Source organism: Pleurodeles waltl, chromosome 9 (assembly GCF_031143425.1).
Source record: "Pleurodeles waltl isolate 20211129_DDA chromosome 9, aPleWal1.hap1.20221129, whole genome shotgun sequence".
Classification (NCBI taxonomy): Eukaryota; Metazoa; Chordata; class Amphibia; order Caudata; family Salamandridae; genus Pleurodeles; species Pleurodeles waltl.
The window spans coordinates 773,329,531-773,343,587 of record NC_090448.1 but is presented as its reverse complement, the minus strand read 5'-3'; positions in this window follow the sequence as shown (position 1 = coordinate 773,343,587).

Here is a 14,057-nt window from a genome sequence, read left to right as displayed (position 1 = left end):
GCACGCACATCCATTAACAACACTCATAACACTCAAACATGCACGCGCGCACCAAACATTCAATTTAAAACATCACACACACGCAGACACACACACACACACTTACCTTCAGCCTCCAGGTCCCAGGAGGGTTGGGACTGCTGCCTTCCCTCATTGGCTGACCTTAGGTCAGCCAATGAAGGAAGGTGGAGACACAGCCTCGTCACAGAGTGGGATGGGGTCAGTGAGACTGCTGACCCCACCCCACTCTGTGACGAAGTGTCACTGATTCAGGGCTTAAACCTGAAGCGCCTAGGTTGAAGTCAATGGGTGACGCTTTCCTGGTCACCCAGGGGAGGGCCTCAAGGCACCTTTGCTGAGCCGAGGAGGTCACGCCCATCGGAGCTGTGATTTCCTCAGCCCAGCAAAGTTCAGTTCAGGCAGCCAGGAGTCTGCGCAAATCACTCCTGGCTCACTCCTGGCTGTCTGTGCTGAAAATGAAGAGTGTCTGTCAGGCTGGCCTTTGCTAAGCCTGACAGACACTCTTCATGAGGGGCAAAAGGTGGGGTGGCGTGGCCCCTCCACCCTAAAGGACGGGCCACCACTGCCTGCACGACTACAAAACATAACGCTGCTACTACAAGTGTGACCATTCAGACTATTTGAGTTCCTGGAAGCAATAAGAATGGATTGGGTAGCAGGTCTTAGTTGGCTTTAATGTATATTGAAATAATAAACAACTGTTGCTCTGCTCACCTCTAAATTACACAAACAGTGCCACCACGTGGCAGCTGTTATAAGTGCCAGTGTTGGTGTTTCCAATTAAGTGACGGTGCCGAGCTCCGGAAACCACCAACTCAAATGAAGCATTGCCCTGTATAGGTGTACACTGTTGCTTTTGTTGACAAACGTTAACCCTGAGCTTGTGATTGCAGCACAACTGCCAAACTCCCTCTATTTTTAACTTTTATAAAGTGTGGAAAACCTATTATTTGCCAACTCCCCTAAGTAGCCTCTCTTTAATTTATGTTCGACCAGCACTGTAGCCACCAACAGCTTTTTTATGGAGGCTGGTGAGACAGGGTTTGATGGACAGCACCAAGACATTCCTTGATAGTGATTGGTTGCACTTGATAAAAAGTGTTTAATAATAATGACGTTTTATGCTACAACAGTAAAAATAAATCTGGCCCAATAATATGTTATTTAGAGCAACTGTATTAAAAAGCACAGATTAGCAAATGTATTAGTATAGTACAACCATCTAGTTCACTGTTCATGCCAGTGAAACTGACAATAGAAAAACACACTTTTACTGCCTCATATGTTACACACTACAGTGCCTTTACACATGGAAATTACCAGTGCACAACTAGCAAAATATAATTGCCTGCCATTTTGCACAGAAGGCTGAGGCCAACGCTGTTGTAGGTCGGGATGTCTAATACCAAGGTTGTATGGTCCTAAATCCACATCATTCATGCCTCATTACTCCACCACCAGACAACCCCAGCCCCTTCTTTCAGTCTTGCAGTTTCCTTTCTCCCTTTGTCACTGTTTTTGCATCTTTCTCTTCCACCTTTTTCCCTTATGTGTTTTCAGTCTCTCTGAGTCAAAGTCTGAGGACAAAATCTAAGGGCCTGATTTATACTTTTTTAGTGCCGCATTTGCATCATTTTTTGACGCAAAAGCGGTGCAAATTAAAAAAATATAATTGAATTCTGTAAGTTTGCGCCGCTTTTGTGTCAAAAAATGACACAAATGCGGCACAAAAGAAGTATAAATCAGGGCCTAAGTACCTAGGCCCAAATTTATACTCTGTTTGAGCCAGATTTGTTTCATTTTTTTTTACGCAAATTTGGCGCAAACTTAACTCCATATTTATACTTTGTGCTAGACCCGTCCAGCGCCAAAGTTATGGAGTTTGAGTCATTTTTTGGACGTGAAAACCTACCTTGCGCTAATGACATGCAAGGTAGGCATTCCCGTGCAAAAAATGACTCTAAGGCATGTGCGCCTTATTTATCCTCCTGCGTCATTTTGACGCACAGGAGTAGGCAGGCCTTAAAAATGGCGCCCAGCCAGATTTGCACCATTTTTTAACACCTGTGTAAGGGCAGGCGTTAAGGGACCTGTGGGCTCATTTCCATGGTCTCCGACCATGGAAGCAGTCCACAGGTGCCCTTCCCTGCCCCCAGGGACACCCCCTGCCACCCTCGCCCACCCCTGGAGGACACTCATGGATGGGGGGGAACCATCTACTGTAAGTAGAGGTAAGAATTATTTTTTTTTAGGTGGCATAGGGGAGCCTAACTTGGCCCCCGTACATGCCACTGTGCCCAATGGCCATGCCCAGGGGACAGAAGTCCCCTGGGCATGGCCATTGGGCAGGGGGGCATGACTCCTGTCTTTGCTAAGACAGGAGTCATTTCCATGTGGGTTGTGCGTCAAAAAATGATGCTAGTCAGGTTAGAGTCTTTTTTTTTTACTCTAACCTGACTTGCACCATTCTTTGACGCACAACCCCCATTCTTCCCTCTGCCTCTGCTGCCCGATTAAAGTAATTTATTTTGACGCTAACCAGGCCGTAGTGTTGGCTACCGTCATTCCTTAAATATGACGCCCGGCTGGCACGTTGGAATGGCGGTAGCTGGCATTAAACTTTTTGACGCAAACCTGCGCTGGCACAGGTTTGCATCAAAAAGTATAACTACGGGCCCTAGTCTCCTAATGGTCAGGAGGACTCTTCTTTGTGATTTTACCTGAGTGAACAAATGTAACTCCTTGTGTCCTGCATTTGGTTAAGTACCTTCTTTTAGAACACAAATATATAAAATAAAGGCAGGTCATATATAATATATGCAGATGCACAGTGTAATATGTTATTTATTACCATTGCTGGGGGAGGGGATGAACATCATGACCCATTTGAGGCTTTGCCCCTTGTGAGTCATAGGTCCTCACCACACTCACTATGGCAATACATTGCTTATCTGAATCTGTGCTTCGACATGTTTTTTGTTTATGTGCATCCTCTGTTTTGGTATGCATGTGCTTTCATCTTTTTCTGTGTGCATAAACAAAAAAATGATAGCTGGAATTCTTAGATTAATCTAAACTGCTGTTAATTGCTATGAGCAATATTCTACTCAGTGTAGAAGCAATATGCAGATCATTCTTGGTCCCATAACATAAAGACAGTCCTGTTCACCACTGCATTCACTATTAACAGGATCCTTAGCAACCTAGAAATGGTTCAGTCTTTTGAGTCCTCATCAATAGGATGCAGCCTGTGTTCCTATGGTGATGGAGCTCTGGAACCCATGTGCGGGCACAACCACATCACTTTGTGGACTAACTGAGAAAAACAAAAAAAATGATGCTTGAATTATTCTTAAAGACTCTTAGTTATTCCTGGCGGCATTCCACTCCATTCTGTTGCATGCTTGTACGACTGTAAGCAACTGTACAGAGATCTGTCTTGGTCCCATCTCCAAAGGGGCAATCATGTTCAGACTGTAAGACCCCGTCTTCTCAGAAGGGGAACACAAGTAACACAGATATGTTTCAGCATTCTGGGGTTGCTCATTCAGTGAAGTGCAGCCTGAGTTGCTTGTGTTCCCATTCAGAGGAGACATGACACTGGGGCTCAAACTGGAATGTAACTTTTTCAGAGACATTTGAAACCCCTTGTTCATCTTGGTCAGTAATGGACCAGGTGAGACAAAAAGTGGTGGAATGATGTGTACCGAAGGCATTTACCAGTGGTTCAGATGAGTCTAAGATCCAGAGGACTTGTGGCCTGGAACATTCAACAATTTTAGACCTCTTCCTCCACTCACTACTTGATCCTTTCTGTAGAACCAGCTGCCTTCTCTACTCCTTGCCTCAGTCTCGGTATTGCCAAGGTCCTTTTGGTGGCCAGTGTGAGTCAGATGATCAATTCTCTTCCTCAGAGATTATTGGAGGCTTCATTTTAGTCCCAGCTCTTCCCTGGTTATCTGTTTTCATGGCCAGAAGCAGGGTGGCATCCACAACAACCCTGTTAGGTTTTTGTCTGAAATGAGTGTCCTCTTGCTCTCACCTGCTAGGTCACCTTATTGATGTAAAAGATTGTTAGGTTGGTTTCCACTCCACTCTCTGGATTATCTAGAATGCTGATGGTCTTAGAATTGCATTATTCATTTTTTGGAGCAAAGTGGAGGTAGATTTCAGGTGAATCCCAAAAACCATGGCATAAGCAGCTTATTTTTTTGAATTCAAAGGTTTTTGTTAAGTTTTCAAAAAAGGAGCAGAAGATGAATATAAAACGTAAATAGGAGCAGGCGTATCAATAGCATTGACAATATCAATAAGTGTTACACAAGGTGGTTACATACTGAGCATAGTACATGTTGATATGAAACACTGTAACCAAGCTAATCGCTAATGGCGGAACCAAAAAGGGGTAAAAAAAGAAAAGAGAAGTTGCTAAAACAACATGCCCTGATCATGCATAGATATTTGTACTGAGTTGTGAAACCAGGTAGGTGAAGGCAATGTCGCAATCACATGCTCTAATCGTAAGTAGGGAGACTACAAAATAGTATAGCAGTAGATGAAAGTTACTGACCATGTGGAGCCACAGAAGAGAATCTGTGGATGTTTAACCAACTCTAAATTAAGGTCCAGGTTATACTAAAGTGATTTGTTGGCCGAGGTCCATGGGTATTGTACAGTCATTATCGTTTGTGCATCCCTAATGTAGTGTAGCCATTCCCACCGCGCAATACTCGAGGCATTACTCAGAGACTTCCAGGCTGACAACACGGTCTAGTGGGCAAGTATAAGCATCTGATCTAGAAGTAAACGGTCCTCTTTCTGTAGTGTTAATGTCTGGGTAATTGTAAGCGAAAGATGTTATCAATAAGATCATGTATGTTCCCCCAAACATTGGTTAAAGAAGGGCATTCGTACAGTATATGTCACAAATCAGCATTCATAGCATTACAGCTCCAACATTGGCTATCTTTTAGTAATCCCAAAGAGGCCAGCCTATGAGGAGTCCAGAATGTTCTGTTTAGAATCTGTAATTTAGCTTGGCCAAATTAGGTGTAACCTTTTTCTGAAATATTTTTCTGAAATGGAAGCTAACTTCTTCCATTCGATAGAGGGGGCATCAGGATGTACATCATGAGACCATCCATTTCTGTTGCATCAGGTTACGCATTTTAGATTATAAGGATTTCAGATTTAAATATATTTTGGAAGCGACATGACCCTTTTTTCTAGTGGTTGCAAAAAAGTGATGAAGGAAGCCTTTGTAAATAGGACAGCTGTTTGTTTGGCAAAGCAGCCTTTAGTTTAAGGAAGTCATAAAATAAGTGATATCTATGTTATATTTACTCTTAATTGTCAAGAACGGTAGGGGGTGGTGTCAGGAGCCGAGGTCGCCTGAGACATATATACTTTTGCACTCCAGGAGCTCTGGAAGGAGAGGGCAGAGTCCAATTTAGTGTCCTTATTGTGCCAAATTGAAGCACTAAGGGAATGACGGACCCTTACCTGGGAAAAGCGGGAGTCCAGCTGCAACACAGCATTTCTACTATGGTTCAAAATGGGGTTCTTTAGGCAGATGTTATGTTTATGTATTGCTTAGAGAGAAGGAAGAGTGAGATCCTCTATAAGCAGCTTCTTGAGGGACAGCTATGGGGAAAGCGTGGTAAAGTCAGATGCCTTATTAAACTGTTCAGCGCCCTGAGCTTCTAAGAATACAAGTTGATATTCCCTAAAGTCTGCAAGGTTAACACCAGTTTGGTCTTAAAGTAATCTGAGTTTTCTCAAGAAAATTCAGTGCTTCCTAGAGTTCCATAAAAATCTATTCAGTAGGCTGTGTATAAAAGAATTGGGGCCACATGTAGAAGATAATTGATGGTCGGGGTGATAACCATTTTCATGGACTCTAGTTTGCCCCACCATGTGAGGAAATTAGGAGACCATCCATTGAATTTTTTTTGCAACTTATGGTATGATCAGAGTATCAATATGCCTCATAGATTCTAATAAATCATCTTTAAAGTCGAGACCCAATAAGTGCAGGCCGGATTAAGAGGGTGGGCCTCCAACTGGTCCTTATTGAGGGTGTAACTCGACATTAAGGCGTAGTCTTCAGTTTTAGTCATGATTTGGGGGATGGCTACGTCAGTATTAAGCGGGGTTAAAATTAGTTCCCAGGCATTGTGAGTCCAGAGCTCACAGTCAGACAGACATTTCTCTTCATATTAGGCCACATCCCCATGGCATAAGTAGTTTATAATCAATCACCGCTTGGAAAATATACATACAGGTGAAAGTGTCTACATCCCGTGTCTACTGCTGTGGCCCCTTCAGAGTATCTCTGGTCTGTGCTAGTTAGCACCAAGATGTCATAGACAATTGTGCATCTTATTCTTTTGCAGCCTTCCTAGGCCAAAACAACCGTCAGTCCACATAGGCTGGAATTTGCCAGGAGTTATGTGTTTTGCCTAATGCTAATGTACATAACTGTAGTATTCACTTGTGGAACATCCTTAGTCTTTATAAATGCTTCCTCTTGGGAAACCACCCACCTCCGCCCTGTGTCTTTTTTTCTCAGCTCCCTCAGGAGCTCTGGGATGGCGGACAGGCTCAGCACCCACAATAGCTGGTCATTCCCAGGAACCGATCAGTTAAAGACACATTCTCTGACGCACGGAACAGCTTAGATATTCTTGATTTTTTGAGTGTCTCTCCAAAATCTTGCTTCTGAGCAGACATACTCAAAATACTCCTGATGCCGATTTAGGAATTTGCATTTCTTCCTGAAGATTAGGGACTCAGGTTGTAACTTTGGTCTTTAGTGGTGCACTTTCAGTCACTGTGGAGCTCTTGTCAATGACAAGTGCATATTTAGGTGCTTTCACTCGACATGAGGGCTCCCAGAAACCACACCATTACGTCTTGTGTAGATTTTTGAAACACCTTGGCAGCCCAGGATATACATAGTTGGATTTGGCCCAGTTACTGGACTTTGCACTTGACCACGATATAGAACACGCAGCGGGTGGACCCTGTACACTCTGAATAACCCACGTCAGTCTAGCTTCTATAGCTCTTGTGACACTTTCCGGTTGATATAGGTTGGGATATGCCTGTGCAACAATGCCACCGTACCAATTCACTTTTATTTGCTTGTTAGTGCTTGGGACTGAACTGTAGTATAGCTTAACAACCGCTGTTTAGGGCTATAGAGGTTGTTAAAAGCCCTGAATATGAGTTATAGGTGCACGCTGCAGACAGGAGAGCTATAAGACTATTTGAACATTCCACCCACTTGAGGGTGGAATATTCTAAATTAAAAAGGTAGAAACAGAAACATAAGCATTGGAATGTTGGAGCAGAAGGTCTGTATCAGACATTATCGGCCCTTAGATACTGCATTGTTTCAAAAGAGCTTTCAGCATTCCAGTGCTCTATCAAGATGTTTTCCACATCACACTGGCTGATTCTTTGAAAAAAACTGTATTTTGGGCAGTGCTGTAGCTCAGGAGAATCTCCGACCCAGGCTCCCTCATATAGATTCAGACTGAGTCTTCATAGCTGTTCTTGCACCACTGAAAGCACCCCATCATTGGGGAGTCATTTAATCCCCCTGGTGTGAGCCAGTAGAGTCTTGGGCTTTGCCTTTCTTTACTAGTTATTCCAATTATGTTGAAGGTTGCATAATTTCATCCAACTTTCTGAAGCATTAAAATGGCATGGGCATCTTTTCCCCTATCTCTAATGACATCATCTTACGGTAAAATTTCCCTTGGCCCAAACAGCTTAACTGCCACCCTGTGCCTGTCAAATCTATAGTTTCTTCTTTTACTTTAGCAGAACATTTAGCAAAGTTTTTTGTTTGCTGCACCTGGAGCATCTTCTTCCTTTAGCAATTTTCTGCGTATGGATTGTTGCCTCTCTAATATTTGCCTAGTTGCAGGTCTTCTTTGGTTCTGAAGTTGTGGTGATAGTCTTGGAGTACTGTCCCTATGTGTGAGCTCACCCGACATCTCCTTTGGCTCTTTGATGGACTAAGATGCAAAAGCCACCTGGACTCCCTGTCCTTGTAATAGTCTGCGTTTTGGCCTTGGCCAACGTGTTATGAGGTTTGATGTTTTGGTTCATTTAGATTTAGCTGCAATGAATGGTTTCCTATAATTATCTGCGCTCTCCACTTCCCTTTGGGGTTGGTGATTATGGATATATTTACTAGTCTAATGAATATACTCATGAACTCACAGACATCTTGCTATGGAAGTTACAGGATAAACAGTTCACAATCCCTGTGAAAAAAATGTAAGCAAACAACACTGCTTTGCATAAATGGTGGTTGGTTAATATGTGGTAAGGTGTAGCATCTAAATTTTTTTTCAGGGCTGCCTCCTGAAACATTAGGCAGCTGTGGTGGTGGTGCACAAGATTTTGGGGGCTAGGACAAATAGAGCTAGGGTGTGGACCCCATCTGACCCCCTTCTAGAGACTCCACTGCTGACCCGAGGCCCAGGGTGGGTAGAAAAGCTCTAAAGGGTGGAAATGTATGGGAAGAAGGAATGCTAGTAGGTAGAGCCAGGGATTTGTGGGTTAGAACACACCTCCTAATAATTTCTCAGAGATGGATCCCAGTCGGCCTGGTGATGATCAGGTCTTTTTTTTTTTACTGTTAATTCACTGAAAGGAGCATTGGACAAGGTAGTATTTGGACTTGCCGGCATGTCCAATGCTGCTGAGTATGGGGCTGATTTAATACTGCACTCTGGAGCATTCACCCCTGCCTGTCACTCGCACATTCTCTGCCAGGATGACTCCAGTAGCATGACACACAAGGCGCTCTAAATACACTTTTGTAAGGACCAGTGGCAGCCAGTAATTTTAGCAGGGTAGGGGGAGAGTGGGCTACACACACACATATACACTCATTCACTCACACCCAGGCATTCAGAAAAGCACACACACTCATTCACAACACTCACTCACAACAGCCTCATAAATTCATACATACACACAAGCACTAAACATTTTATAAAACGTACCTGTGTTGCAGCTCCTGGAGAGGGAATCCTCATAGGCCCCAGGAGGTTTGGGACTGCTACCTCTTGTTCAGTCAATGAGAAGAGGCAGCAGTCTCTCACTAATCACAGAGTGGGGCGGGGTCAGTGACACAGCCCCATTGACACTCACGCCCTGAGCACCTCAGGGCTTAAAATTGAAACAGCCAGGTCTGAGGCAAACCGTGATGCCCCACCTTGTTGCAAGGGGGAGGACCTTGAGGCACTTTTGCCAGGCTGAAGAGGTCACGCCCACAGGGCTGTGAAATCCTCAGCCTGACAAAGTTCAGCCTCTAGTAATGTACAAAGAGTGAATTCGGTTTCTTTTAGGTATCTGGGTGAGTTCAGATTGTGAGTGTGTGTTAACAACAGGGTATGATTGTTCAGACAATATGCTCATCCAACCCATGGCCTCTGAAGAGTGTATAGAGTGATGGCCACGTATGTGCCAATTGTAACCTTTGTATGCGAAAGGGTGCGAAGGAGGTATACACAGCTTTTGAAATACTGACAGCAGCAAAAGAAAAGAAGAAGCTATCTCAACAGCTGTGAGGAGAGTGTGTGTGCATGTTTGTGACAGAGAGAAAGATGGCATGGTGAAGAAGAGGTGATGCGAGGAAGTACATGTACTAAGACACAGTGAAAAGACAGTGATTTAGAGGAAGGAGATGGGATGTCCGATATGCAGAAATAGGATTTCAGAAAGATATCAGAAAGAAAGGGTGCAAGTGTCTAAGGGAGACTGCTGAGGAAAGTGATGTGCATGGACGTCATTTAGGGGTCACCAGGGGTTGCAGGTGCAGCACCTGGCTTGCCCCTTATGACCCTGGCCCTGCCTTTGCGACCTCTGGCCTCAGAGGTGACAAATTCAGTGCCAGGGACACAGTGGTGGCTCGTCCTTATGGACGCCAGTTGGGGCTCGACTCTCTTTTCAGTCAATTTTGTATTAAACTAATAGGAAATAATAATATAGTATTCACTATTAGTGTTATAAAAATGAAGTACAATTAGCCAGATTATACCCTTCCATGGCAGCTGAGATAAGTAAAAAAAGCTTTTAAGTGTACGTTGTGTGCATGCTTGTGGGTGAGGGTGTGTTCATGTGAGAGAGAGTGTATGTAAGTGTGACTTTGTATGTATGTGTAAGTATGCATGTGTGAGTGAAAGGGCATGTGATGTCACTTCTGCTACCCCTGGCGTTTTGGTGAATTGACGTCCATGGTGGTGTGAAGTGGAGAACTGGAGTGTTTGAGACACTCCAAGAACACTAACCCTTTCCCTGACTTTAGCAATGTTTAATTGACAGTCTCATGCTACCACAGTTGAAATGTTTTCAATTGTGATTATTCATACCAGATCTGATACAACTAACATGCATTGGCAAAGCCAATAGGTCTGGCTTGTTTTAGGCATATGCTTGTTGTTGTATTATGTATCTGTATACAATACCTCCCAGAGAGGCACCTAAATACTGGTCAGGTGGCATGTGGTGTGAAGCACAGGATTTTAGTACACAAGTTTTAAGCTACACCCTTACTTATATAGGCTACACCTCTAATTTATTAATTTCCACTTTTTCAGATTGCTGTATTCTCTTAGCAGGTTCTTTCTCAAAATAGTAGGTTGCTTCCAAAAAATCCATTCTTCTGAAAAAAGTAGTACCATTCCACCTGCTTCAGGAGAAGTTGAAAATGCCTGTGAATTAGGAAAGTAACGTAGTGGGACTATATGAATGCTTACACAGAGATTGACAACTGGTCTTTAGGAAGCCATAACCATTTTTGGGCCACATCGCCTAGTGTACTCAATATTGGGGATGCTCTACAGTGAGACTCTTTGGTCTAACTTAGGAGGGTGTTATTCAGCGATGGAGCCAATGGCTCTCTTTGGGTTGGTGAGTTACTAGGGGTCATACAGGGTTTGAACTGGTTATTGTCAAGGGAAGGAATTGCAAATCTGTTTTCCTTGTAGGATTACACCCTTTCGCTGTTCCTGCCTGGCCCTGTTAAACTTAAATCTCTACACTCTAAACTACCTGGAAGCTTGGCCGCACTGGTCCAACGATGAAATGACATAAGAAACTATGGAGCAGTTGCAAAAGCATTGGGTAGAGTCTTGGCTACCCCAGCTCATCAGCTAGGGCTTAATTTTCATGTTTCTTTGCCATCAAGGGGCATAAGTCTTAAGGAGGACAGCCTACATTACTTTATCTGTTTATTTAATGTTTGGTAATGCATAAGGCCAAACCTAATGAATGATGTGAAATCAATGTGTTTGTAACTATAATGACTGCAATTAATTTCTTTATGCTTCTGTCCCACAGGACAAACATACTTGCACTGGATCTTAGTGAGAATAACACTGGCCTCACAACAGCAATACTCTTTAGACACAACCCTTGGCACCATCATCTAATTAAGCTGTTGAGCTGGCTGAGCATTTGTTATCTCAACAGCACATCCAGGCCAAGCTGTTGTATAATAATAGTGCACATTAGACACATCTTTTGTCACCATCATGTGTACAACACAGCTTCTATCCATATAGGTTGCTAAGCAATGGAGAACTCTGTAGCACATCCAGATCAAGCTATTCTGACAATTTGGCCAAGAACAACAGTACCAAGAATCTACCTCCTGGCACTATTATGCACACAACACAGCTCCAAGACATCTAGTTGCCCAAGAATTTGTCACCTCAATGATACTGAAGTTGTACTCCAGCATCTGTATTATATCAACAATATACTTATCAACCATCCACCATGTTAACATATTTATAGAGGTTTTGCATAGTAAGTACAGTACATCTAGAATTCTCTATTTATAGGGCATAATATCGGCCAATGATATACAGGTGGACAAGATACAGAACAAGTCAACAAAACCTATAAGAAAAAAACAATATAGTAATCAGTGAATCCAGATCAAGTCTGAGATCCATTTTAGAGTAAGGTAAAACTATAAGCACTACTTAGGCTAGGAACAGCTATTTCTCAAGCATCTCATCATTGTCATATCATCTCTTTTTAAACAATGAAAGATGACAGGTAAGAGAGGTAACCTTACTAATGGATGTAGGTTATGCTCTTTATTACGAGGTCTGTGGTTATGGAATTTCCCACTCCAGTGTGACATGTAAGATGTGTGTAGTCGCAGTCGATGCTAATAATGCACTGCGTTCAGCCTCTGCTCACTTGGAAATATCATTTTTCCAGTTTCTAATTTTGGGGGCAGCACCAGACTTCTAGGTCATTTTATTTTGTGTTCAGCAAAAAACAATTCTGGTTCAATAAATGTACTTTCTGCCTTTGCTTTCTTTGGTCAGAACATAAAGTTAAGGTGCCATTTGTCATGTATAAACAATGTGGACCTGCTAGTTATAGATACTACTATTATGGTCACCTCCCTCCAAAATAGCTTCAACCCCAGATAGGCCCAAACTATGTAGTAAAGGCTGACCTCCACCGCTCCACATCTGATGCATTGACAAGTTACACAATATAGGGCCAGATGTAGCAAAGCGTTTGCGACTCGCAAATGGCGAAAAACGCCGTTTGCGAGTCGCAAATGGCGAAAAACGCCGTTTGCGAGTCGCAAAAGCCTCAGCGGAATGTAGAAATGCATTATGCGAGTCGGATCCGACTCGCAAAATGCATTTCCGACTCGCAAATAGGAAGGGGTGTTCCCTTCCTATTTGCGACTCGCAATGCTATGCAATTTTCGCGGTCGCAAATGGAATCGCAGTTACCATCCACTTGAAGTGGATGGTAACCCAGTCGCTAACGGGAAGGGGTCCCCATGGGACCCCTTCCCCTTTGTGACTGGACATAAAAATATTTTTTCAGAGCAGGCAGTGGTCCAAGGGACCACTACCTGCCCTGAAAAAATCCGAAACAAAAGGTTTCGTTTTTTTTTTCTAAGTGCAGCTCGTTTTCCTTTAAGGAAAACGGGCTACACTTTGAAAAAAAAAAATGCTTTATTTAAAAGCAGTCACGGACATGGTGGTCTGCTGTCTCCAGCAGGCCACCATCCCCGTGAGTTCCCAGACTCGCTATGGGGTCGCAAATTGCGACCCACCTCATTAATATTCATGAGGTGGGTCTTTGCGACCCCATAGCGAGTCGCAGAAGGTGTCTGAGACACCTTTTTGCATTTGGTTTTGCGAGTTGCAATTTTCGAGTCGCTATGACTCGCAAATTGCAAGTCGCAAAACTATACTTACCTATATCTGGCCCTTAGTTTGTTGAGGTGACTGGAGTTAGTTAGTACATCAATACAGTTTATGTATTTGAAGCAAAAATCCTAGGTGCACCAAATTATATATGGTTGATGCATTTGTAGCCCACCCGGGCTCCCAATCGCTGCAAAATGTCACTGCAAGGAAAGGTGACAACAAGACCGGTTGTATGATGGAACCATGCATGCCCTAACAACGCATGCCGTAATAACGCGGTCGTGCCCTAAGGTAACTATAACTCGCACCTTCGCTATGCACATCTAATTACTCCACATATTACATCATTGATGACACCTTCTGTGGCATCTTGATATTATCAATCCAACATTTGCAATTACATTATTAATGAGAAAACTGTGCATTGCGGGGGTGAGTTATAGTTACCTTGGGGCGCAAGTTATAGTTATTTGAGTTAACCATTACTATAACTGATGAATTTCAATGGTTTTGTGCGAGTAAATACAGAACCTAACTATAACATCACTGTAACCTTTACACACACACACTCATATATATATATATATATATATATATATATATATATATATATATATATATATTTATATATATATATACATATAATACATATATATATTCTGCCAATACATAACTGCCGGTGTAAGGAGATTTTTGCTATTTATTAAAACAACGTATGCAATCGCAAACGTCCGAGGATCTCCTTTGAACTCAGGGATATGACATATATATATATATATAAAAGTTGACACGTCATTCAGCGTTACATATAGCCTGAAT